General features: G+C 36.8%; 1 protein-coding gene across 4 annotated transcripts in view; it reads left to right on the forward strand.

Annotated features, from left to right (window-relative positions):
• LOC129571286 (homeobox protein 5-like) overlaps positions 1-23,987 on the forward strand; it is a 53,183-nt gene that overhangs the window by 15,389 nt on the left and 13,807 nt on the right. The window lies entirely within an intron of this gene.

The following is a 23,987-nucleotide window of genomic DNA, read 5'->3' on the forward strand; positions in this document are numbered from 1 at the left end:
CTCTCTCTCTCTCTCTCTCTCTCTCTCTCTCTCTCTCTCTCTCTCTCGGTGTATTGTATAAACACTCGTAGCACTTATGGGCTGCAGAATAAGCAGCAAACTCTCTGCAATAGCACACTCACAATGGTAAAGGAAAAGAAGGTGAGGTCTCTGAATCAACGGGGCTGACTGTCGTGTATCATTTTCGAGCTTGTGATTCGGATGCGTCGTTGCCATTTCAAATAATTTGTGCACAAACAAGGAAGAAAACGCGCAAACGGGACAGAAAAGCAAACAAAAAAACATATCAGAAGAACTACAACGTTCGAAAACAAGAATCAGCCAAAGCAAATAAAATAAATAAACATTTCGCTGTTCTGCGTTTTTTCCCCTTCTTTCTTTGTCGACGCTATTGTACAAGATACGAAAATCCAAATTGGCTTGCAACACCTTAACACCAAGCTGATCTCGCGATGAGTATGCATCAGCCGTGATGGTGTTCGCGAAAGTGCGCGCTCGCAATCTTGCACACACAATTCGCGCAATATGTTATTTTATATTATTATTATTGCTGGCCATTTCAGTCGTAAATTTCCCTTATTTATTTTTATTCTTCTACTTATCGCGCAGTGCACCGAAAAAAACCAACAACGAGCAGACTGTAAGCAGACTGGAGCAGAGGCTCCATTTTGGCCAAATGCATGGCTTTTTATAGAAAGTCAATAGAGTTTTCGATGGATTTATTCTAAGTCTAGCTCCGACCAAAAATAGAATTTTAACTTTGTCAAGTTTAACCATTTACATGGAAATAAGCTTAGCGATCGCAAACAATAACTTGGCTCATAAAAGATATTTCAAGCGAGAGAAAAAAAATGCGAAGAAAAAAGTTAACGAAAATTAAGCACGATTACATGGCAGTTTCAAGCGTTTCGAAAACTGATGCCATTATTGCAAATCATGTCGAATGTCCTCTGTTTTGCACTTAATTGTTCCAATTTAATTATCACAAATAATCGGTCGGCAGCTTATAATAAAGAATATCACGGTTGGCACGGCACCCATCTTTGAGACATCTACGACCATATTTAGCCAAACCATTTTGGTGGAGATTGAACTTTATGAGATGATTCCGTTTTATTGTTGCAAATGATGTTGCTTTTGCGATTTTTGGTCATGTTGCGTCCCGTGTGGAATGTGAGCCTCGGTCGCCGCCATTGTCGTCACAAGCACTTCAATTAAAATGAATCAGTGTCGAATGGGATTTCACTTTGGTTGCTTTGCATTGACTCATCCATCCAGGGCCTTCGTTTCCTCATGTGTTAATTTAATGAATTGAATTTACCAAATTCAGACACTGGCATTTTCATGGCAATCTCTCTCTTTCTCTGTGTGTGTGTGCATTTACTTCAAAGCAACGATTTTCACGGACAAACCATTTGACACACGTATGAAAACAACAGTTATTTTTTGTGCTAGCATGCAAAAGCGTGTTCTTGATAAAATTTCAATTAAAATTAATGAGCTGTGTACGCGAGCGAGTCTTACTTTAGACGTCTTATTTTATGAATGAACCGCAGAAGAGACACAAAAAAAACAAACAAACAAAAATCATTCGCCATTTAGCTGTTGCAATTGCGCTTATATTATAGATGCGCCTAAGCATTCGTGTTCCAAAAATAGCTTGTGTGATGATTGCATTCTGACAAGCAACGAATGAACGAGAAACAAAACTTTCAAATAAATTATATTGCAGCGAAAACTCCTTGTTCAAAGAATAAATAAATACATAAAACACCATTGAATTTGGTGCGCATTTGTTTGCGCGCGATTGCGCGAACATGTGCGCGTACGGGCCAGTACAAATCTAATTTCCATTTGATAGCATGATTTTAAATTTACACCGGTGAATACATTTGTTTCGGAGTGACTCTCTGTCAGAGTGAGTTCAATAAATATTTGCACAACATCCGTTAGTACCATAGATGGAAGTGAAGTTATGTACTTGTTTGTTGTATGTATGTATATATTCTCTTCGACTCTCTGATTTTTCCCGTTTCGGTATTGTGATGCTGCTGCTGTTATTGTTGTTGTTGTTGTTATTGCTTGAGCAATTTACGAGCATAAGCCAAATGCTAAATGGCACTTTGAAACATTATCCGAAAAAATGAATAAATGAAGAAAAAAACGATGCACACACGAAACCAACGAAGACGACGATGAATCTCAGTGTCTTTTTCATTCACGCGTTGATTTCGTCTCTTGTTCGCTTTTGTTACGATTGTTTTCTCTTTTATTGTTGATCTGCTCGTTACTCATCTCCTTACCGTCGTTCCGTACTTACGTTCAGTTTTTTTTCTCGTTTGTTTGTGTCTCCCGATTTGTTTGGTATACATATATTTTTGTTGTTATACAGTCTCTCTCTCTCTCTTTCTATGTTACTTTTTTCTCTGTTCACTCGCCTGTTTGTTTCGTTTGTCGACTATACACGAAAAAAAAATATGAAGAAATAAGAACAATCCAAATGGTTTGGTGCTGCGGTGTTAGGTGCGTTTTTTTCTCTTCATTTGTATGACTGATGAAAAGAAATTATAATAAACGAGTGCACCCACGGATCGGTTTAGTGCTCAAACTTGATACTTTTGTCAGTTGGTTGTGTTCATTCTTATTGCAGATTTATGAACATTGACTGGAGCAAGCATACACACAACAACAACAAAAAAGGGAGAAACACCAAACAGAGATAGTGTCAGCGACACAAAATTACGGATTGCTGTTGATGAGCCCGTCGACATCAGCGACGACGAAAACGACGATGTCGAAAAAAAGCGCGTCAATTCAAAATCCCAGTCTATTGTACGGGAAAGGCAGCCAAATTTAATGAATACAGATTACAATCGCTAAGCGTGGCAAATGAAGTGATGCTGTATACACTGAATGTCGATGCTTTGATCTCGCAAGGCGCTCCGAAAGATTCTCACTCGTACGTGAGTTTTGTTTTTCTTACGATTTTTTGGCTCATTCATAGCCTCTAATCCACCAAATTTGAGATCTCAAAATAGAGGAGACGAAAGAAACGGCAGAGATAAAGTGTAATCCATTTGATGAAAAAAAAAAAAGCAAAACTTGTATTTTTATTATAATCTTCTCGGCATCTAGTTTTGATGAAACCGCGCGTGCACTGCCACTCCAATTCACTTCATTCGGCCGGTGTTGTGTTGTTGTGTGGTGAAACGAATGAGCGCGCTTCATGCGCCTATGTCGCTTCAAACGCTGGACATATGGCTGGCTCTATCTGTGTGCGCGCTTCAACGTGGCCAGCATTTTATTTAGTGCGCACCGTTGCGTAAAATGCATTTGCATCGAAGATAATTAAACCAAGTTTAATGAGAATCGAGAAAATGAGCACACATACATAAAGTGCAGGCGAGTGCGAGCGCAATCGCATACAAAAGCCTATGCAAAACGGTTTAACACCAAACGGTTCATAATAAATTGAGCATGCTACGACTTGCAAATAAATTACACGCATATTCACCGGCCACTTTGTTAATGGGCAAAAATCTTTGATGAAAATTACTTCGTTTTCTATCCGTCGATGATCCGATTACGTAATCGAGCTATTTCGAAGGAAAGTGTGGTGATTTTTATCTCTCTCTATCTCTCTTGTCTCGCTTTCCTCTCTTTACAACCGGTGTAATGAAGCGCTGTGTAACTCTCTGTGAAATGGCCATATGGTGTTTTTAAGTTACCGTTTCATACTTGTAATTAATTGATTTCGTGTGATTTTACAACAAACGATACATACGTATCGTCAAAACAGCAAATCAAATGCAATGATTTCGTATTTAACACATAAATCATTGTTTTTGTCACAAAAGCGAATAAAAAAAACGATCGTTTCTAACTTAACAAACGGGTAATCAATGCATACAAATATGGCAAAATGTTGAAATCAAACTAAAAGTATTACAGCGGATGAAAAAAAATGACATTTGCAAATCAACTGTAATTTATTTTATTCGCATTCAGCCAAACACGGATCGAGAGCGAATTGTCGCTGAATATTCTAAGTGCATATTAATTAATTGTTATTTACTTGTTAATAAATTATTTTTGCTGCGCCTAATGCCCGGTGAGAGTGTGGTGGATTGGACGTGTTTTGATTTGCTTACGCTTGAGTAAAAAAAAATCAATTACTGTTGCCATTTCAATCACTCCACATTTGAGCTGATCTGACGGTATACCGTTGAACAATCGATTTGTTTTTTACTCGAAAGAGAAAAAAAAATGGGAATAAAAATTATAGTGGCACGCCACCCGATGCGTGGTTGAAACTTGAAAAATACATTACTTGCCACATACACCGTCAGCCGATCAACGCGAGATAGTGAGATCAACAGATCAATGAATGAAATAAAATATATCTATCACATAACGCATTTGTTTATGTGTCTACAGGCACACGGAATAAAAAAAATATACTCTCAATGAATTCGGGATGGGCTAAGCGAAAAATTGCGCAACAACTTTATGGAAATGGTGTCGACTGATGTGACGTGTCTGTGTGTGTTTGTTTCGATTTCGATCGAAGTGATAAAAAACGTATTGATTCTACTTTGAAGTGTTTGTATAATGTCGGTCGAGTAATAAAATGCACCTGTGATATATTTTGCATTTTATTCGATGTAAAAGCATCGGCGCGGCCGGATCATTTGGAAATTCAAATGACAGTACAACGAAATTTACATTTTGTTAGGATTTTCTTGTCCTCGAATTAATTGGCTCTTTAATTAGCAATTAATCCTCCGCAATCGAAATCATTAACATGACCAAAGCTCAGATTTGTTCGTGTTTCGAACACCGGAAGCTAATTATTCATCGGTGTTGCTGTTGTTGTCGTTGTTAGTTTTTTTTTCTCTCCACGACCACATCAAATTTTAAAGTCCATACTTGTTTTTTTTTCTCTTCGAAATATCTGTTAGCATCAAAATTGATGCTTTGAGATAAAAGAAAGGTGTAGAAAGAACAAACAAAGCATAGGACAAGAATTACAGTGTGTAGATGTTTTTAAATGACTCACTGCATACACGTAACACACCATTCAGATGTTGTTTTCAGATTCAGCTAACACGACAGGAATCTATCATTTCCGATTGTTTGTGTGATTGAATCAACACATCGATTCATTTATCTTCAATGAATGGGAATTAATGATCTCGCATTTTGGATTTCCAAACACTTGACATTTCGTCGAATTTTATGAATGAATCTCGTACACGTACGTCGATGGAGCCTATCTGAGTAACTGCAATACGGTTGTCGAGCCTCATCACCTTTAATTAATAATGCAATGGCATTGTAGTGCCACAATATCGGATTAGCAACCACAAAATAGTGAATGAATAACACCGAAATGCTAGGGCGTTTTTGAACGTTTTTTTCGTTTCGAGTCTTTTCGTCGGAAACTGTTTAACATTTCCAAGAAATTGAATATCGAAAAAAAACTATTGAATTAAAAATCGGAATCGGATACATTCATTCCGAAACGAATGAACGACGACGACAACGAAAAATCGATGAATGAAATAGTCGTACGCGAATACGCTGAATCATAGATTCGGTGTCATACACACGCTGCGGCCACTTTAATTCATAAAAATTCAGGTTTCTTTGTCGTTACAACTTGGCAAAACAAACAAATGCCACCAAATTATTCAAATTTAACGATCGGATGTGGTTGAAATGAATTATGTAAACCTTGAGTGTTGGATTTCTTCGTAACACACATCGGCAATAAATCGTGTTCCAATCAAAAAGTAGGTGTATTGATTGTTTATCAATCAAAAATTGTAGCAAACGCTTGGAACATTACCTCCCCAATCCAATGATTACAAAATATTATGCTACTAAATGTCCACTACTTTTCCAAATGACAACTAATCATATCAATTACCCAGAGAGACAGAAAAAAAAACTGTAATTATGTTGTTGATGTATCGATTTTGATTTTACAAAAACTGCTGTTAGTAACAGTAACATGCGTAAAATACTGATTGGCATGTGTCGAAGAAGTTCAATCGAACAATGGCCAAGTTGTGCATTATCTACAAAGACGCTTCCAACACAGAAAAAAAAACTTCTGAAAACTGCCACTTTTAATTTTTTCTGGTCATTGCAGAGACGAACACGACGACACAAGTCGATACATATCACTCTTTCGCACACGTTCGATTTTTGTTTGAACTCTCTGAAAAATGACTCTACAGGTGACAATGCTTGGCAGTTCGCCTTCGATCAAGTGTCAACATTGAGACATCACGTACAACGTGGAATTCGCTTGGAAATACACAAAATAATTGTGCCTCAGAAGCGAGGTGCCAGTGCGTGGTTGTATGCACAATCGAAACCGACGAATGAATGAACTAAGGAGTGAAAAAAACATTAACAAACGGTTATATGAACCGACACAAACAACCATCGAGTAAATGAGGAAGAAACGGAGAAGTTTGTTGGTCGATTTTAAAGCAAGTATAAACAGAATGATGAAAAAGTTCCCACACCCTCGCGACAAGTGAAATTTCTTGAGGCGTTGTCACCATGTCCATACAAACACGTTGGCTGGCCATGTTCACTTTTATTTTTCAATTCATCAGATGACATTCACCTCAAAATGTGTTTGCGTGTGCGTTCAAAATGGCATTGTGCTACCAAGTTACGACAAACGCTGCGAAATAATTTGGTGTGTTGCATGTAATTGACAACTCAATCAGCTGGTTGCAAACAAAAAATGTCGTATATTTGATTCATGGAACCAATTATTTCAAGCGACAACGGTAAGCAAAGAACTTTGATCGAATTTCATCGACCAGTCACAACTTCGAAATGTGTCATTTGTTTATGAAATGGAGATTGTAGATGTCATTTTGATTGAGATTTTCCTTCAACTTTTCAGCCAAAATTCCCATGAATTTTCAGGCGAAGAAAACTTGAACGTTTATATTCAGTCGTATGACCTAGACTGCAAAGGTCAACCGCACGAAAGACACACCAGATAGACATAACAAGAAAATAACAGATTTACACAAACGTCGAAAAGATATGTATGTGAACGTATCAATAAACAACTTTTTTCTGTAGCCTTTAATCCATAAACGAACATCCACGACGTTGAGAAAATATCGTGGCTGGTGCTGCTTCTTTTTTCATTCCTTTGCATGTCATTAAAAGTACTGAATATTTGCTGCATTTTCGAAATAGACGAAAATAAAAAGAAATGTAATGTATTCGGTAGCCTGTTGGTCGATGCGAACAGAAGGCAAAAAAAAGAAGAAGATATTTTTAACCCACATTCCCTTGTCACATACCTTGTTTGCATTTAATCGCTGCGAGACATTCACTGATCTCGTTTCATGAAGAATGAAAGTTTGAACGAATACGAATTCTGAAACCGTTACCGTCGTGCTGACAGTGTTCTTTGTGATAATATACTTCGACAAATAACATGACATCATCGAGTAAAACGCAAAGAAATGAATTTCACTACAAAACAAATGGTTGTTGTTTTTCATTCTCTTTTACATCGTAGTCGCCGTCATCGTCGTTGTTATTGTTGAGCTTTACATCGAACGACGATTTCGTTTACTTTGATTGATTCCTTTGCGTTTGCCATTTCATTTGAAAACAGCAGCCGAACATCGATTTTCCTTTACTTCGCTCAATTTGCTGTTCTCGCTCTTTCGCTGCTTTATGACTCTTGCTTGTTTTCTGTGAATGTACGGCGCGGTGCGAGACGAAAAAAAAACACTTGTGTGTGAATGTGTGTATTATTACTGTATGTGGTGCATGAAATTTGGTGTGGATATTTTTAGAAATGCGAATCGATCGTGGCCGGTGCCGGTGCCCACGATTTTTGTAGAGCGCATCTAAATTTAGCTTCAACCGCTTTAATTTTGTTACTCTTCACAAAACACAAATATTTCACGTTAAAGTGCTAACAGAAAAATACGCACGTAGATCCCATGTGTATTATTATTCTAGCCGAATGACATATAGAAACGATATGCGATTAAACGAATGACACACATTGCCACTACAAAGTGTGAAAATCTACAAAGTAAAATGCGGCAATAGCGAATCATAAATGTCAACGATTTAAATACAAACAATGTTGGATATATTCGATGTGTTTTTTTTCTTCAAAAGTGAAAATTTACCTCTTAATTAAGCGCAAACGTCATTTTCTCCAAGTCCGCGTCGGTATTCCATGTGCTTTGGTCTATTGCATGCAAAGCACGTGAAATGATAAGCGAAATGCATGCATTGGATGTGATGGATTTTTATTTCAGTATCAGTTTGACGTACGTACGTATTATCGTGCCAAATGTAAATAGAATTTTGTCGAATCGCTTTCTTTTATCCGATTAGCTTTTGCGTCATGCACTCGGCATGGTGTGAGTGTCATAATTTACCTTTCCTGAGTTTCGTCATGCGTAAAAATGAGATACAGCTTTGCGAAAAGAGGAAACCATCCACAGCCAGTAGTGTAAAATATTGAGCGAGTAATTACTGTGCCGTAGACATTGTATAGGGGAAAACACACTGAACTATTTCGTATGGCAAGTGGAATGGGCGCAAACGTCAAAGTGACGCCGTGAAAAACTTATTTAAAAGCATGATCAATGATCGTAACGTGCAAATCACTCTCTTTCTCTCTCACATACATAAACCGGATGACATGCACACGGCACGTCCAAAAAACAGCAGCTCATAAATTCTAAATATAGATGAAGAAAGGAAAATTCGTTTGAGCGACCAAAGAGAAGAAAAATGTGCAAACAGAAAAGAAATATATATATATCTCGTGTGCATACTCGTATTTCAATCGGACGGAAAAAAATGGAATGTTCATCATATTTCATTTGCAGGCCTCACTCAGCTTGATCCTGACAGTCAGTTGTTTCCACTTGCCATTTCTTTTTTTATACGTGTCTTTTTCGGTATTTTATTGTGAGCGATTGCTTGCATCATTGCTGTTGTCATAGCGCATCACTTCGGCGCATCCTATCGAATCCGGTATACCATTGTTATTATTGTTTCCTTCGTTTTTTTTGATCAACCAAAACTGAACCGAGAATTCTTTCGCACACTGATGAAATCATAAATGTGACATGAAACTAAAAATACGGCTCATTGGTTTGAGTATAGCGGGGCGCAATTTGGCTGCTGCGCGCCGTTTTTTTGTTATTTATTTTCTATTTTGGTTGAATGCTTCTACAATATATTTTTTTTGCTGGCTGCTGCTCTTCTGTGTGCCTATCTGCTTACAACTGTGGATACATAATATATATATGGGCAACGGGTTGCTACAATTTTTGTTGACGTCGATTCGGAAAATGTTATGACGCATTTATTGCGCTGCTGTTCGTCGTACAGTTGAGAAATATGTTAAAAATAGTAACGTCTTTGAATGTTATAGTTAGTCACATTGAATGTGTCGTGCATGTTTTGTGTCTGCGTGTGTTATCAAATCACCATAGATGTGTATACATATACGGTTTGGTGCGACTATTTCATCAGCGCATCCTTTTATGGTAAAAACGAGGTCATTTGCAACAAAAACGCAACAGCAAGCAACGTCTGACAACAAAGCGCGTTGTCATTTTAATTGGATTTTTATGAGTCGAACTTCGGAAAGTATCATTTAGTTTTTTCTTTCTTTTGCTCTTTGTTATTTTACGAAATCGACAAACGATTGACAAAAAAAGAACTTGAAAAGAAGATAAATTCCGACAAAGCATTGCTTGAACAAAAAAATGAGAGAAGGAGACCAACAACAATAACAAAATAAATATAATGTTTGTCGAATAGATCGGCATAAGTGGTCATTCAAAATGACTAAGAAGTAAATAAATAGCGATTGCATACAACACACAAACATCTGATGTGTGTAAAAAGGCAATAAACAAAATTCGAGAGTTGATTTTCTCTATCCAAATTATGACCGACAAAAAAAAATGTTAAACAGCTTCACTTCTAAATTTGGACAAAATCCACAAATGACAAACCGAGAGAGAGGGAAAAAAGAGAAAGATGTCGAGACATGCGAAACAAAGAACACACGAAGCACTGCAATGCATATGTGTATGTGTTCAACGGGCTGGCAACTCTTCTATAAAGGGTGTGCGATTGTGTGAATCAAGAGACAAATTAACATTAACTCTCGACAAAAAACCCAGCAAAATATAACAAAATATTGCAACACATCGGCCGATTACACAAAAATACGAGCGACAAAAAAAGTCGGATAGAAATTAATGTTAAAACATTTCAAAGCGAAAATCAACAACAATAGCAGTAACGAACACAACAAGAAATCTCAAGCAGAGAACAAAACGAAATACGAATAATACATGTATATCTATCTAAAAACAATTTTCCAAATAAGTACAAAACGGTGGGCGAATCGAATATAAACGAGTTAAGTTAATTAACATAATGCTGCTGACAAATACACTGAAAGCGGCGACAGAGGGAGAGCGGGAGAGAAGAAGCACACACATGTTCGAAGAGCAGCAATGCATGAACGACAGCAGCAACAGCAGCAGCAAATGATCCATGAGCTGAATGTGTGTATACCTCTGCAAGAAGCTTTAAAATCCAATGAAACGAACCCAATGTGTTTGCCCCATCAATTGTATCGAATCTCAAATCACTTGGCCACATTTGTTTCAATCAAAGACAAAAGCGACTTGTCAAAGTCGAACGACAAAATTTTCTATTGTGCCCATCTGATTACGAAACCGTGCACGTGGAAAGACAAAAGTCAAAAATCTGGCAACCATTTCACGAAATTTCCATTCGATACGAAAATGCCATTCATTTCTTTCAGTCTTCCTTTTTTCTCCTCCATTCGGTTTCTCGCATATAATTTGTTAAACGCTTGTCTAATCTTCTTGACATAGCAAAATGGATATTAATACCCCAAAGATTTATTAGCCTGCGCTGTGCCAATCTGCATTTTCCCTCACAACACTCTTTCAATCCCGTTGTGTGAAATAAGAAGAGACAGCGTAAAAGAATAGAATACGAAGGATATATATAAAGAGGTAAATTAATTTTAATCGAGGTCCATTTAAAATCGAGAGCGCTCCGAGTTGAAGAAACTATACGTTGACTACGTCACGAAGAACCAAGTGAGATCATTAAATTAAAACACACAAGAAGTGCGAAGAAGTCCGAATAAACTTGACCATTGCTATGAACTAGATATCACCCACTGTGCACCCCAATATGTGGAAATGGAGCGAGTACGTGTGCTGCAATGACATTTTGCGTTGCGAGCAATAACTCCAAACGCAAATGTAAACAGTAGCGCGGACGATTCTCGATTCGACTGGAAAATGGATTTCTCAATGTGGCGCGAAGTAGAGAGAAGCAAGAGGAAAAATGTAGCATAATTTGTTTGGCCAAAAGTCTCGTATCACCGATTAATATTAGCATTAGCCACTATTCGGGTGACTGAATGGCATTCATTTGATGTGACAAAAGGAAAATTACGTGGCCAAGTGCCTACACACCGAACAATATTTCATTAAGAAACAAAAATTCAGTGAATAATTTAAATTCGCATCCGTCGACGAATGAATGTCCTTTGAATTGTGTATGAATGAAACGGGCACCGAGTATGTTGCTCTTGTTTTCTACTGTTTTTTCTTCAGAATTCACGTTATGTAAATCCAAATTGAAACCCTGTGAGTTATAACACTCACTTATTCACCCGCACTCACCGCACACCATCCTGAAATTGAATTTATGAATGAAAATTTGTATCATGCGCACAACGGCCATCATTTTACTCAAGCTAGATATTTTTTTACGCCAATAAAAATTTTCCTTTCAAAATACCGAAGAAAAATTATGCTTTCGTCGTCGAAGTCATATACAGTAAAAGAAAACGTAGCCAGATGAAATCGATTAAGAATATGCAAGGGAATGGAAATTGTTGCAAAAATGGCGAAGTTTACGCTACGATAATAGCAACAGTTATCTTCCGACGAGATGGCATACCAGAGCGAGTTTGTGTCGAAACACAATGATGGATTTGGGTGTGGATGCTCGAAAACTGAAAATTCCAAAATGTAAAAAAAACGAACGAAAGATTGAGCGGATTTATTTATTTTGGAGAATCTAAACAACGCTCAATTCGCGGAAAATGAATCAATCAATTCAAAATGGATTGTTTATTTAAATCAAGAATGAGAGGAAAAAAAACAACAACGAAGAAATCGAAATCGATGGGGCGCCTCAGCAAAGCTGCCAAAAGCACACAGAACCGAACAGAGTTCAAGCGCGCATGTTTCGATTTTTCACAGGAAAATCGTGCATTCTTTCTTTTTCATATATAATGTATCAACGGAATGATGCCTTTATGGCGCGCTTTTGCCACTATCGTCAGCAGCTGCTACCGCTGCTTGCCCCTCGAACCGAAAATACACACCATGTGTGTATCCAAAACGATTTTATGAATGAAATGACGTCATTCGCTTTTGCTCTGGGAAATGAAAACGTACGCATACTATAATGGAAAATCTCCAGATGCATATACATCAACCACCACCACTACCACCACCACAACAACAACAACAAGATTTTGCAGACACACGCAAACCAATGCAAAAGCTGTGTTGCTGGAAAGTGTCATGGAATTACGTTTCACCATAAATGGAAATGTCCTTATCGTCCTTGAACATGCTGTGTGAACAGCAAAACGGACGACAACAACAACAACAACGGCAACGAGCAGAGAAAATCAATATTTTACGATGTAAATACCATGAGCTGCAGCACGATTGCGATTTATTCAGAATATATTCAATGCGAGAGAACATCGAGTGGTGTTTGACAGGGAGAGATTTCGAGCGGACAGGGGAGGTCCGTTTTTCTTCAATGAATGACGCAATTTTCGAATGAATGTTTATTTTTAACATTCACGTTCCACGGCAATTAAAAGCGATTGTAAATAATGATAAAGCAGCGAATGCACTGCAAAAGCATGCACGTCAAAATAGCCATACACACTCTTCGTGTTCGTATATATTTATTGTTTTGACGACTAGTTAACGCCCGACCGCCAATAAACAAACAAAATGCATTGAAAGTCCTTTTGAGGCGTTATTTTACATGATGTCTACTATTGTGTATAATCTACAATTTTTGGTGTTCGACATACCATCAAACTGGTAATTAAGTTTGATTATTATTATCGAACGAAACAAGACACACGCCATCAAAAACCCATAGAATGACGATATCAAATGATATGTATTTGATTCACACAAAGTCACCATTCCGGCAATACAACATACACAGTCCAATTGGATTGTTTTTTCAAATGATGACCATGCATCCATATGAGCTCGACCAGTTTCCATGAAATGAATGGTATGAACTCTGTTCTGCTCGACAAATCGCTGAACTCAGGGGGTATTTGACTCAACTTGTGATACACGTCAACGGTGCTTAAGTAAAACGAGGTTTTTTATCATTTAATCACGAAATTGATTAGATATCACAATTGTAGCTAAGGTTACATCGAATCGATTCGATTGACGTGATCGATTCGGATACAAGACTACCTCAAGAATAATGTTTTTTTTTTCACTGTGCGATTGGATTCAATTAATTAGATAATAACGACACTTTATTGTTTTTGCCTAAAAAAAACTTTTTTCAGAGTTTTGTTTCGTCGCATCGTCGCACTTTCTTGTCCTTTTCGTCTCACTCTCTAGTGAGCCAATTTTCCTTTATCCACGTGTGTTTACAATGTACATGCTCTATTGAATCGTTTAACGCATAGTTGAGTCATAGATAAATCGCTAATGATTTCAGGTGACGCGCTTCACTTGTGCAAATTCGATACGTGTATACGTATTTATTAATTAATGACGAAATAAAATCGATTGACGTCAAATTGCCGCCAATTAGCCAATTAAATGGATCCGAAAATGATTGATCCATTACCTAGTTTGTTACGTTTTTTCGCATGACTTTCTATTTCGCCAATATATAACGTAATTTAGGCGGAAAGTGTGAGCACACCGAACATACACACGCTGGCCTCCCCGGCTAATATAGTCATTCAACACAGAACAGTTGTCATTGCCGAAAATTGTTGATTCTTTAAAAAAAAAAATGGTTCACGTGGTGTGAAAACACATACCCAGTTCACAAGTCATTAATCAAATATTTCTATTTTTAATTTAACGACACAAACTAAAATAATCGAAACGGTTTTTCACAATGGTTTTTTTCGCGTGCGCGAAATTATACTTTGACTCATCATTTTTTTGTTTGCTTTTTATGACTTGAAACGATCTGGCTGAATGTTTGAATTTTATTTTCATTCGATATGAATCACTATCATTCCTCATTTTCAAATGAAAATCAACCAACTCAACGAAAAAACCCGAATTACTAAAAGACTTATGATTTGGCAAGGAAATTATTATGTACGTTTGATATGCATTTCCGATAGATGTAGTTACGACAATAAATCTTCATGCCAACATAGAAAGAAACCACTTTAATTCGTAAAGAGGATTCATTTAGTATTTGATTACTCAATTTCGACTGATGTTAAAAATAAAATTCGTAAAAATCGTTTTTTTCCCTTCGCTAAGATGTTTACAAAACAATATTTGCCACTATAATAAATAGACAATGTGAAATTGTAAACAACTGACGAAATTATTCAAATGAGAGTTTTTCTGTGTGGCTCAAAAGTTCAAGGCTCTTTTGTTTTGGCATCCAGTGAAGCAGTCGGCAATTGTTGCGAGTCTAATGAGCGTAAAACAATTACGGATTCTTACCAATTAGCTGCTGACGATCAAAAAATTACCATTACGTTCGCTTATTAATTAATCTACCTCAAATGGCTCCAAGTTCATTAATCGCCGGAATGAGCAAATCGACAATAGACATTGAACTCAACGGCGCGCGTTCATTATTTTTCCGGTGAAAATCATCGGCAAAATATTCATCAATAACAACAAGCGGTATTGTTTTGACATGGATTAGATGTGTCGTGTGACGTCTTTTGTTATGCCCATAGTCACCGATTCTTCAATTAGTTTCTTGGTTAACTTATATGGCGATGAAATGATGAATGAAAAATAAAAGGGACACAAAACAGAAAGGAAAAACTGTACGCTGAAAGCAATGATGACTACGCATTCAATATTACTCAAATATTCATGACGTACGTAGCTACCTCAATATAAATGTATATGCGATCCTTCGAAATGTGTCCGGTGGATGAAAAGGAAAAGCGCGTTAGCGTTGAGTGCCGGCAACAATTCGTTCGAATGGAAGTGGCCGCGCAATACGTTTTGTACTAAAATGCGCCCAAATTCCCCCGTGCAATCAAAAATGTTGCGAGACCGCGAACACCAGTAAATTATTATAAAGCATTCGGAGGAAAAACAGCAGCAGCGGCAAGCTCAAGCTGATGATGACGTAATTGGTGTTTAGTATTTGTGCTAAATGAAAAACTGAAAAGGAGAAAGGAGACATGAAAACTCAAACCACTTGTATGAACGCGCGAACGCGTTTCACCATTTTCAATGTCGATGCGATGCGGTGGATGTATATGCGTCGATTGACGCAAACGAATCGCAAACACTTGTGAATAAGAAGTCAGCGAGACGTAGCGCTCGAGCTACGGGTTTTATCGATTGAAAGACGAACAAGTGGTGGGGAACGTATTCGTATAAGTGTGTCTGCATTCACATTCATTGTGTCCAGTCAAATTGAACATGATGCGGAGCTTATTTATACATATCCAATGTATAGGCATGCCGAAGTACAGTACCACCATTCCGTTTTAGTACCAACCCATCCTATTCGATTTTCTTTTGATATTCCATTCGCCCGTTCGCTAGCTAACACATTCAATCGATGCTTCGATGTGTCGGTTGAATGCGAACCGAAATTGATTTATCTGGTCGTCAGATGAATGGAATAATGAACGAGATGGAAAAAAAACAGCCGTAAACCCATACACATGCAATTCTCATTGGAACGCTAGAAAATCCATTCCATTTATGGAATGTATCGCTTTGCTCCGGACAAGGAGAGACAAAGACTCTCATTTCGAGCGTACATGGGAACGAGCGCGAACGCTAGAGAACGTTATTTCGCTTATCTTGGTTGCGTGTGTTAGCTTACTGGGCCTTGCGCCCGTCATCGTCATCGATTTTTGTCGGCTGCCACCAACAGCATCATCACATACAGCTAGCGTTTCGGCTACGCGCGCTCCACACTAAAGTCAATTCAATTTTCATTCATAAAATCAATTGTACAGTCGGCTCGTGCTTCAGTAGTAGTCAGAACGTCATATCGATTAGATGTGGGCTTTTATTGCTCGCGTTTTACCAAACATTTTATAGAGAGAGAGCAAAAAAAAGAAGAGAGAAACATACAATATTATACCAAGTTCTTCGTTTCAAATAGTTACAATTAAAACGCAGTTGCGACAAGAGCTACAAGCAGAAAAAAACATAAATTTTTTTCTGTTCCATAAAATCAAGTTTGAAAGAAATCAAATATAAGCAAAAAAAACCGTCTGTTTTGACCAATAAAATAAATTGATAAAATTCTAAATTTGGTTTGAAAACGCATAAATTTTTTACAAATACGGTACGAAATACAAAGTTGTCGGCCGTTTGTGAACTATCCGTTAACACTGAGAAAAAAAAAGATTTTTAAGAGAAAAAAACAGCCAGCAAATGAAAAAGTCCACTTCGAGTGTATTAAACAACAGCAAATATTTAGTTTATGTTCACCGTTGGTGCATTGTTGTGTAGGAAGCAACTTTGCCAAATTTGACAAAATCAAGTTAAAATTCGGGATAAACAATTTTTTTTCCGTTTCATTTTGTATTTCGTCTGTTGTTCAACACACATACTTTTAAACAGATCGAAAGTTGAAATTCGAAATCGATAAACTTCAGCGTCCGTTGTTGTTGTTTTTTTCCTTCTGTCCACGATTTGGAAAAAGAGAAATATTTTTATTGGTCAGTTTGTCAACTCTTGGCGCTATCTCGCGTATCGTACACACCATATTGCGCGTGGGTGAAATTGAAGTAAACATACAAACAGTCACACCAAATAAAAATACCACACCGCTGCTGATTGTGTTAAATTAAAATACATAACCAAAATATAAACAAATTTAATTCTTGAACTGATTTTAATCAAAAAGTTTGTTGCGAGAACCAGAAAAAATTCTACGAAAAGAAAATAGTCCAGTGCTTTTTGTTGTGTGTGCTTGGGTAAACACAGAGCACACAAACGTGCAATACGCGTATAAATTTACAAGCAAATTTTTATTCTACATTAAATTCAAGTTTTCCAGGTAAATTCCGATATGTGAAACGGTTTATGATTTTTTTTTTAAATTTCTTCCCCCAACAATTTCTCTCATTCATTTTGCTTCAAATTTAAAAAAACCCGATTAAGAAGAAAAAATTGATTTTTTCGAATGGTGAATTCAAATTCAATGAACCATCATTCAGGACATGGTTGATTGTGTGTTTGTGTAGCGAAAGCCAACTAATAGCCTTTTGTATACATGTCATAATCTCTAAATAGTTTGTTCCCCATAATACTAAATGATTGTCACTTTTTTGTTCTCTAAATGTTTCCTATTATCCCAAATTGGTCACTCCTCATCAAAATGTGAAATGAGAAAAAAAACACAGAGAATTCTATAAACTCATAACATCAGGTATTGTATGTGTTCGCGCGCGCGCTCGCAAGAAGACAGGGAAGAGAATCATTTTCAACTCATTCTTTTATTTTCTTTCGTTCTTTCATTTCGAGAGAATCATTTAACATACATTCACTAATTCACTAATAAATGTTCATTACAATAAATTGACAACTACAACAAATTATAGAAGATATTTAATTTGAAAAGCAAATGTTTAAATAAAGCGCCGATGCCGCGGCTACGGCTGTCGTCGTAGTCGTCGCTGTGTCTTGAAGTGAAAAATGAAGTTTTGAGCGCTAAACGGCAAACAAATTTTGAATAAGTGTTTATTGTGATGATTCCTTGGCTTATTGTTGTAGTCGCTTCATTACTATTGAATCTTAGTTTTCAATGATGTTTTGTTCCAAAGAGAAATATTGGCTTTAAATGTGAACCGGTTTGGTGTTCTTTTGTATCGAAAATATCAAAAACGCTCCTAAAAAACACGGTCCGTGTTACACGGGTTTTTTCCCTCGTTTTTTCTTATTGTAGCTTCCTATTGAAAGTAATTTTTCCGTAATTATTCCCAATACTTGAAATTCTTCAAAGTGTTTTAAGTCGATATGGATACATTTTAAGCCATAATCAGTTGATAATCCACCAGTAATCGTTCACTTTTCCCATGATCCCATTAAATCTTCATGTTTTACAAATGATTACTGCTCGCTTGTATTGATAGAGCGCAAATTTTGATGCGTAAATTGACTGCAATCAAAAATCAATAACAATTTGAAGAGATGAATCCTTCTGTAAATAGAAACGTTCAAACTCAATCATGTCTTAACTGCGGAAAAATTAATATGGATTAGACTTTTCGTAAATATCTTATTGGCCAGTCTCAAGAGCCAGGCAAAGCCCCCAAAGTATTGTTCTTAGATTTGTTTTCCTTTCGTGTTCTTCTTTTTGTATATTTTCATATATTCCTTATCTAGCGATAACCATATAATAATTTTGATTTCGGTTTGTTCAAGGTGATCAAAGTGTGGAGAAGAGAGAGATAGAAAGAGATTAAAGCGTGTGAATGTGAAAATTCAATTCATGATTGTGAATTTGAGTATCGAAAAACGCTAATGATAATGTGCTCAGTGAGTTGTTCAAAATTCATATTAACAAAAAAAACTGTTCCGTCCAAATTGTGATTGTGTGTGGTTGTGTGCGTATATGGTGTCTAATCGATGTTCTATTTTCAATGTTTTTTTTCTTCTATTTTATCTGTTTCGATGTCAAAAAAAAAATGTAATAAAAACCAGTACGTGTCAATTTATGTTTTCATGTCCAACGGTATGTCTTTGTTTTCCTTCTTCCCTACACTTGCCCGATTGTTCTATCTTCTATTCATGTTTGAATCAAATGAAAAACCAAAAAAATTTGCCAATGATTTCATGCATAACATAAGTTGGCTTGCTTTTTCTCGCTGTTTTGTAACTATTTCAACGTGTTTCAGCCATTTTATCCACAAAGCCAATCTATACTAAGAAAATAATAAAGGATAAACCAAATCCAAATGAACTGGTTCTAATTTGATTTTACGCATTCAAATTGCAGCGTACACAAACAATCAAAACTTCCATAACGCACACGAACACACACTCACACATTCCCAAGAGCTTGGCTAATGGATTTGATTCTCTGCGTGCATCTTCACTACTTTTTTTTATCAATTTATTATATTATTGAATATGTTTGATGGTTGGCTACGTGAAAAATAAAATGATATACACGATAACACAATGGCTTATGTGATGTTTTTTCTCAGTCCTTTCGCCTGGCACGTCTTATCGTACAAGCAGGCAAAACGTACAACGAACCGAATAACAAGCAGAAGTAATGGTGAAAAAAATTACATGTTCAAAATGGCAACAAACTTTTTTACATCCGTAGAATTGTTATTGATTCGACAATTCGCGAAATGAGTGGAAAAAGACAGAAAGGAGAAAGAGAGAGAGAGGCATTGACTGATAAATCGAGAGGAAAGTCATGTATTATTTGTTTATTGGAAACAACACAAATGTAGACAACCATCAAACAAATACAAACGAATGCTAAACGGTGCAATTTGATGCTGTGGATTAAGCAGCGAGTGGAAATACGTTCAACAGTTCGACGAAGCAACAGTAAGAACAATAAGAATCCTGATGCACAGGTAATGAGATCGAACATCTACACCGGATTTAAGGGGAATCGATTTAATAGAAAATCCAATAAATTCATTGACCTTCCCGAATGCTAGTAGTTTGCACATGGATAAAGGAAAAGAAACACCGTCAATTCCGTAATGATGAAAAGTAATCAGCATCCGAATGGACTGCGTGTTACTATGTGACAATTGGCTATTTTCGACAAGACATCAAGTGTTTACCGAGATGTGAAGCTATACAAAAATGACAAATCACCATTCAATGCTTTCTAGATTTGTTTTATTAACGCGTTATGCAAACGCAGTCTGAAATCGTTGATCAATGTTAATTTTTTTCCGTTTTGTTTCGCTCTGCTCATCGAAAGCGGCTACTGAAAAAAAGAAAACAACGCAATAGGAGTGAAGAAAAAAAAATCAAACCTAATAAATAACTCAATGTGTGTACTCAGCGACGGGCTGCCGTACGAACAAATGATCGGCATTTTGTTGAGGAAAAAAAACACATACATTTTTCCCACTTTTGTGTTTTATGGTTACGACTGTTTGTCTTCCAAACAATGAGCGCGAAGCGAGACGAGAGAGAGAAAAAACACACCAAATTGTTTGTTCTTCAAATAAAATAAGACGTTAGCACCTTCAGTCAGTGTTCGCGTTGTGATTTTCATATGGAATGTCGAGTTCGTTCGGTGTGTTTTGAAGAATAATATTTTGATGGTGAAAAATCAACAATATCGAGATAGAAATGATCGAATACGGTCGTGTCTCGTAACTACTGTGGCATCGTGGTTCAATGGGAATTTGTGAAGAGAAAATGATAAGGCCAGAGAGAGAACATTTCATAATGTTTATGGTTGCAGAATGCATAATTACAATCGATGGTGCGGTCGGTGCGCCCGAGAATTATTTCGCCCTTTCTCTCGCCACAGTAATTTATAAGAGATAAACAAATTGTTATTAATTGTTTGGTCATTTGGTTGAACGAGAGCCAGCTGGTTTTATCAGATGCAGTGGCCAGAGGAATGAAGAGAAAAAATGGGCAACACATACGATTTTTTTCATTTGATTTTATTGAAATGCCGAGAATAAGATGCGATTTGACCATATTCGTTCGAAGTACACGGAAAATGCATAAAAATCACCACACCAGCATCAAACGGATTCATGAACACACAACTTTTTGTACCCGGAATATTTTACACCAGATAGCAGCAATACAAATTTGTTGATATGCACCCAAGATGTTATGACGACTGCAATAAATATTTATTTCTGCTGATTTCATTTTTTCTCCGTTGTATGTGAGTTGTGTCTGTGGTTGTTGTTTCCGTGCATTTTCACAATCGCAATCTTGCACTGAGCCAGCCAAACGCTATACCCAAGACTAGAACTAGCTGAACACAAATGAACCTCTAGCCACACTGGCAAAGAGTACTTATACAATGGAATATGATAGGCATTTAATATGCAAAATACGATTAAAACTCGCACTAGCCTTCCTCATCAACAGCAACAGTAACACATTCGCACATAGTGATGCACGCGCGTTCAGGCTATGTACTCGAGAGAATCATACAAACAAACCGAGAGCACGATTGCCCAAGTGGCCGTGCAATCGATTTGCTTACAGCAATTTTATCAGAAATAGTTGATCGCAAGCTTGAAAAAAAAGAGCGACGTGCGCCAACATTCAATCGTGGTGCACTGTCCGTTCTGCCACATTTCTCGGCCAGTGCATATCATCTCTTCGATATCGAAGCCGAAGACTGTCTACCGCACCGGTACCGATGCACACACACACACACACACTCCCGTGTGCAAACAGGACCGCGCGCGCGGGCAAAACCTGAAATTAGTTAGCAGCACAATTGGCAGTGCGGGAGAAAAATAAATGACTGCACACACGAAAAAAAGAGAAAAATATCATATTTTAGCAGTGGAAAAAAGAAGAGTTGCATGCATACGATTATAATAAAATCACTGTGCTGCAAATAATTTTTTTTAGCTCTTTGGACATGCACAGCGTAAAAAGTACATGACAGAAGAGCGAAAGACGAGAAATAACAACACTTATGCAATATATGAACAAGATATGGAGAGAGAAAAAAGTACGAACGCGATGCAGTCGAATCGAGTGAATCGATTCCGTTGAAAGCGGCAATTGAATCGACAAAGAAGAATTTTTTTGCATCCCGAATATGCAACAAATAAAAACTACTGCCTGTTTACAACATTTGATACAATCACACACAATATTCAAAGTGTCACCACGTGAATATTAATTATTTAATTATAGATCGCATTGTTTGATTGGCATGGTCAATGCAGCACATAAATAAACGAAGAAACGATATGCACACTTTGATTCATTGCTGTAAAGAGCTGCAAATTCCAGCAGATAAATTCGAAACATATGGTCAATTCAATTATTTGGCCTGAATAACGTTAATCAAAATCCTTTACACACCGCATTTAAACTGAATTATTAACCGATCCAAAGACATTTCCCATATTTGGCACTGCGTCTCGATTGAATTTCGGATAGTTTAAATTGAATTACATCACATTTGGTTTTCTGTCTTCTCAGTTCATATTCACAACTGAAGATGGAAGAAAAAGCCGACGGAAAAAACACTTGTGTTTCGAAATAAAATCGGATATGGTTCGAATTGGCTGCTGCTAAATAGATTTCAACCGAATTGAAACAAAAATTTAATTCGATAACAAAATTAACTGCCATATTAAGCGAACCGTTTTTTTTTATTCTTCTTCTTCTTCTTCTGAACCGAAAACTAGTTAAAGGTTACTGATTAAAGCACATAAATAACCCAACTAACCGAATGTCACTCATTTAAACGGCAGCAATAAAATAAAAATTGGGAAAACTCATGTTTTAACCCTAAATTCAATTCAACTTCGGCTCCGTTTTCAACAATGACAAGTATCAACATCATTTGTCTGACTCACTTGAATGTGCATCGAGACACGACTTGCCCCGTTCACATACGTACGGTCTCTCATCGTTTTGTTTTTTCATTCGTATCTTCTGTTATAACTGGCGAACCACTATTTTCAACAAATTAAATGTGTCAAAGTTCAATTGCATTAAATTAATAAATACGTATACAATAACAATACTATTGTATGACCATAACATTAATTTTGAGCCAGAGAGAGAGAGAGAGCCAGGCATCTCAACACTCATTTGAAGAGTGCGGCATTTCGTTGTTCATCGCGAAACGGTACACTCAACGAGATGCACACACTAATTCGATGTACTTTCTATGGCATTCATTTGCCTTTCGATAGGATCAACGTAAGTTGTTCCAAAAAAGAAAAAAAAAGTTGGAGAAAAAAAGCATTGAAAGAAATTACTGATTCGAAAGAATAGTGATAAATACGAGGCGATAAGTATGGAGAGAACATGACGACCGATGACTCTAAAGTAGTGGAAAAACGGAAAAATAATCGTATCGTAAAACATTAGTACGATATTAAAAGGCTTAGACCTGTCGACTTAAACTGCTACTGGCGTTTTGTCAATGAGGCGGAGAGAGAGAGAGAGTGAATAACACTTTACGAAATTTTACCAACGTGCGTGCATACACATGCATGAAGTCTCATTTCAAGTGAATGAATTGTGGAAATATTTTGTCAATGTGTCTTGAAATAAAAACAAAGGCGATCGCCTCACTCTTTAACACACATTAATTTTGGTATTTAAGTGTGTCAATATTCTAAGAATAATATTCTCTATCTCTATCTCTCTATCTGTCATTGAATTCAAATGAATGATGTGTTGTACACTGTATGTGCTATGTGTGTCTGTGAGTGTGTCGATGTGCTGATTGTTCTTCACGTTCAATGTATGAATGTTCATTCTGATCGTCAAATGTGTGCTTATTTTCGTTTTTGTTTTATGTTTTTTGTTGTTTGTTTCAATTTGCCTTTTTCCTCTTCTAATTTAATATGTTATCTTTCTATAATGTAAGAGTAACAAGGGGGAAGTACTAGATTTGTATAATTCAAGTAATGCGATCTAGTACAAAAATAATCCCAAATAATC

Source organism: Sitodiplosis mosellana, unplaced genomic scaffold (genome assembly GCF_009176505.1).
Source record: "Sitodiplosis mosellana isolate CC-2019 unplaced genomic scaffold, AAFC_SMos_1.0 Smas_scaffold_1, whole genome shotgun sequence".
Classification (NCBI taxonomy): domain Eukaryota; kingdom Metazoa; phylum Arthropoda; class Insecta; order Diptera; family Cecidomyiidae; genus Sitodiplosis; species Sitodiplosis mosellana.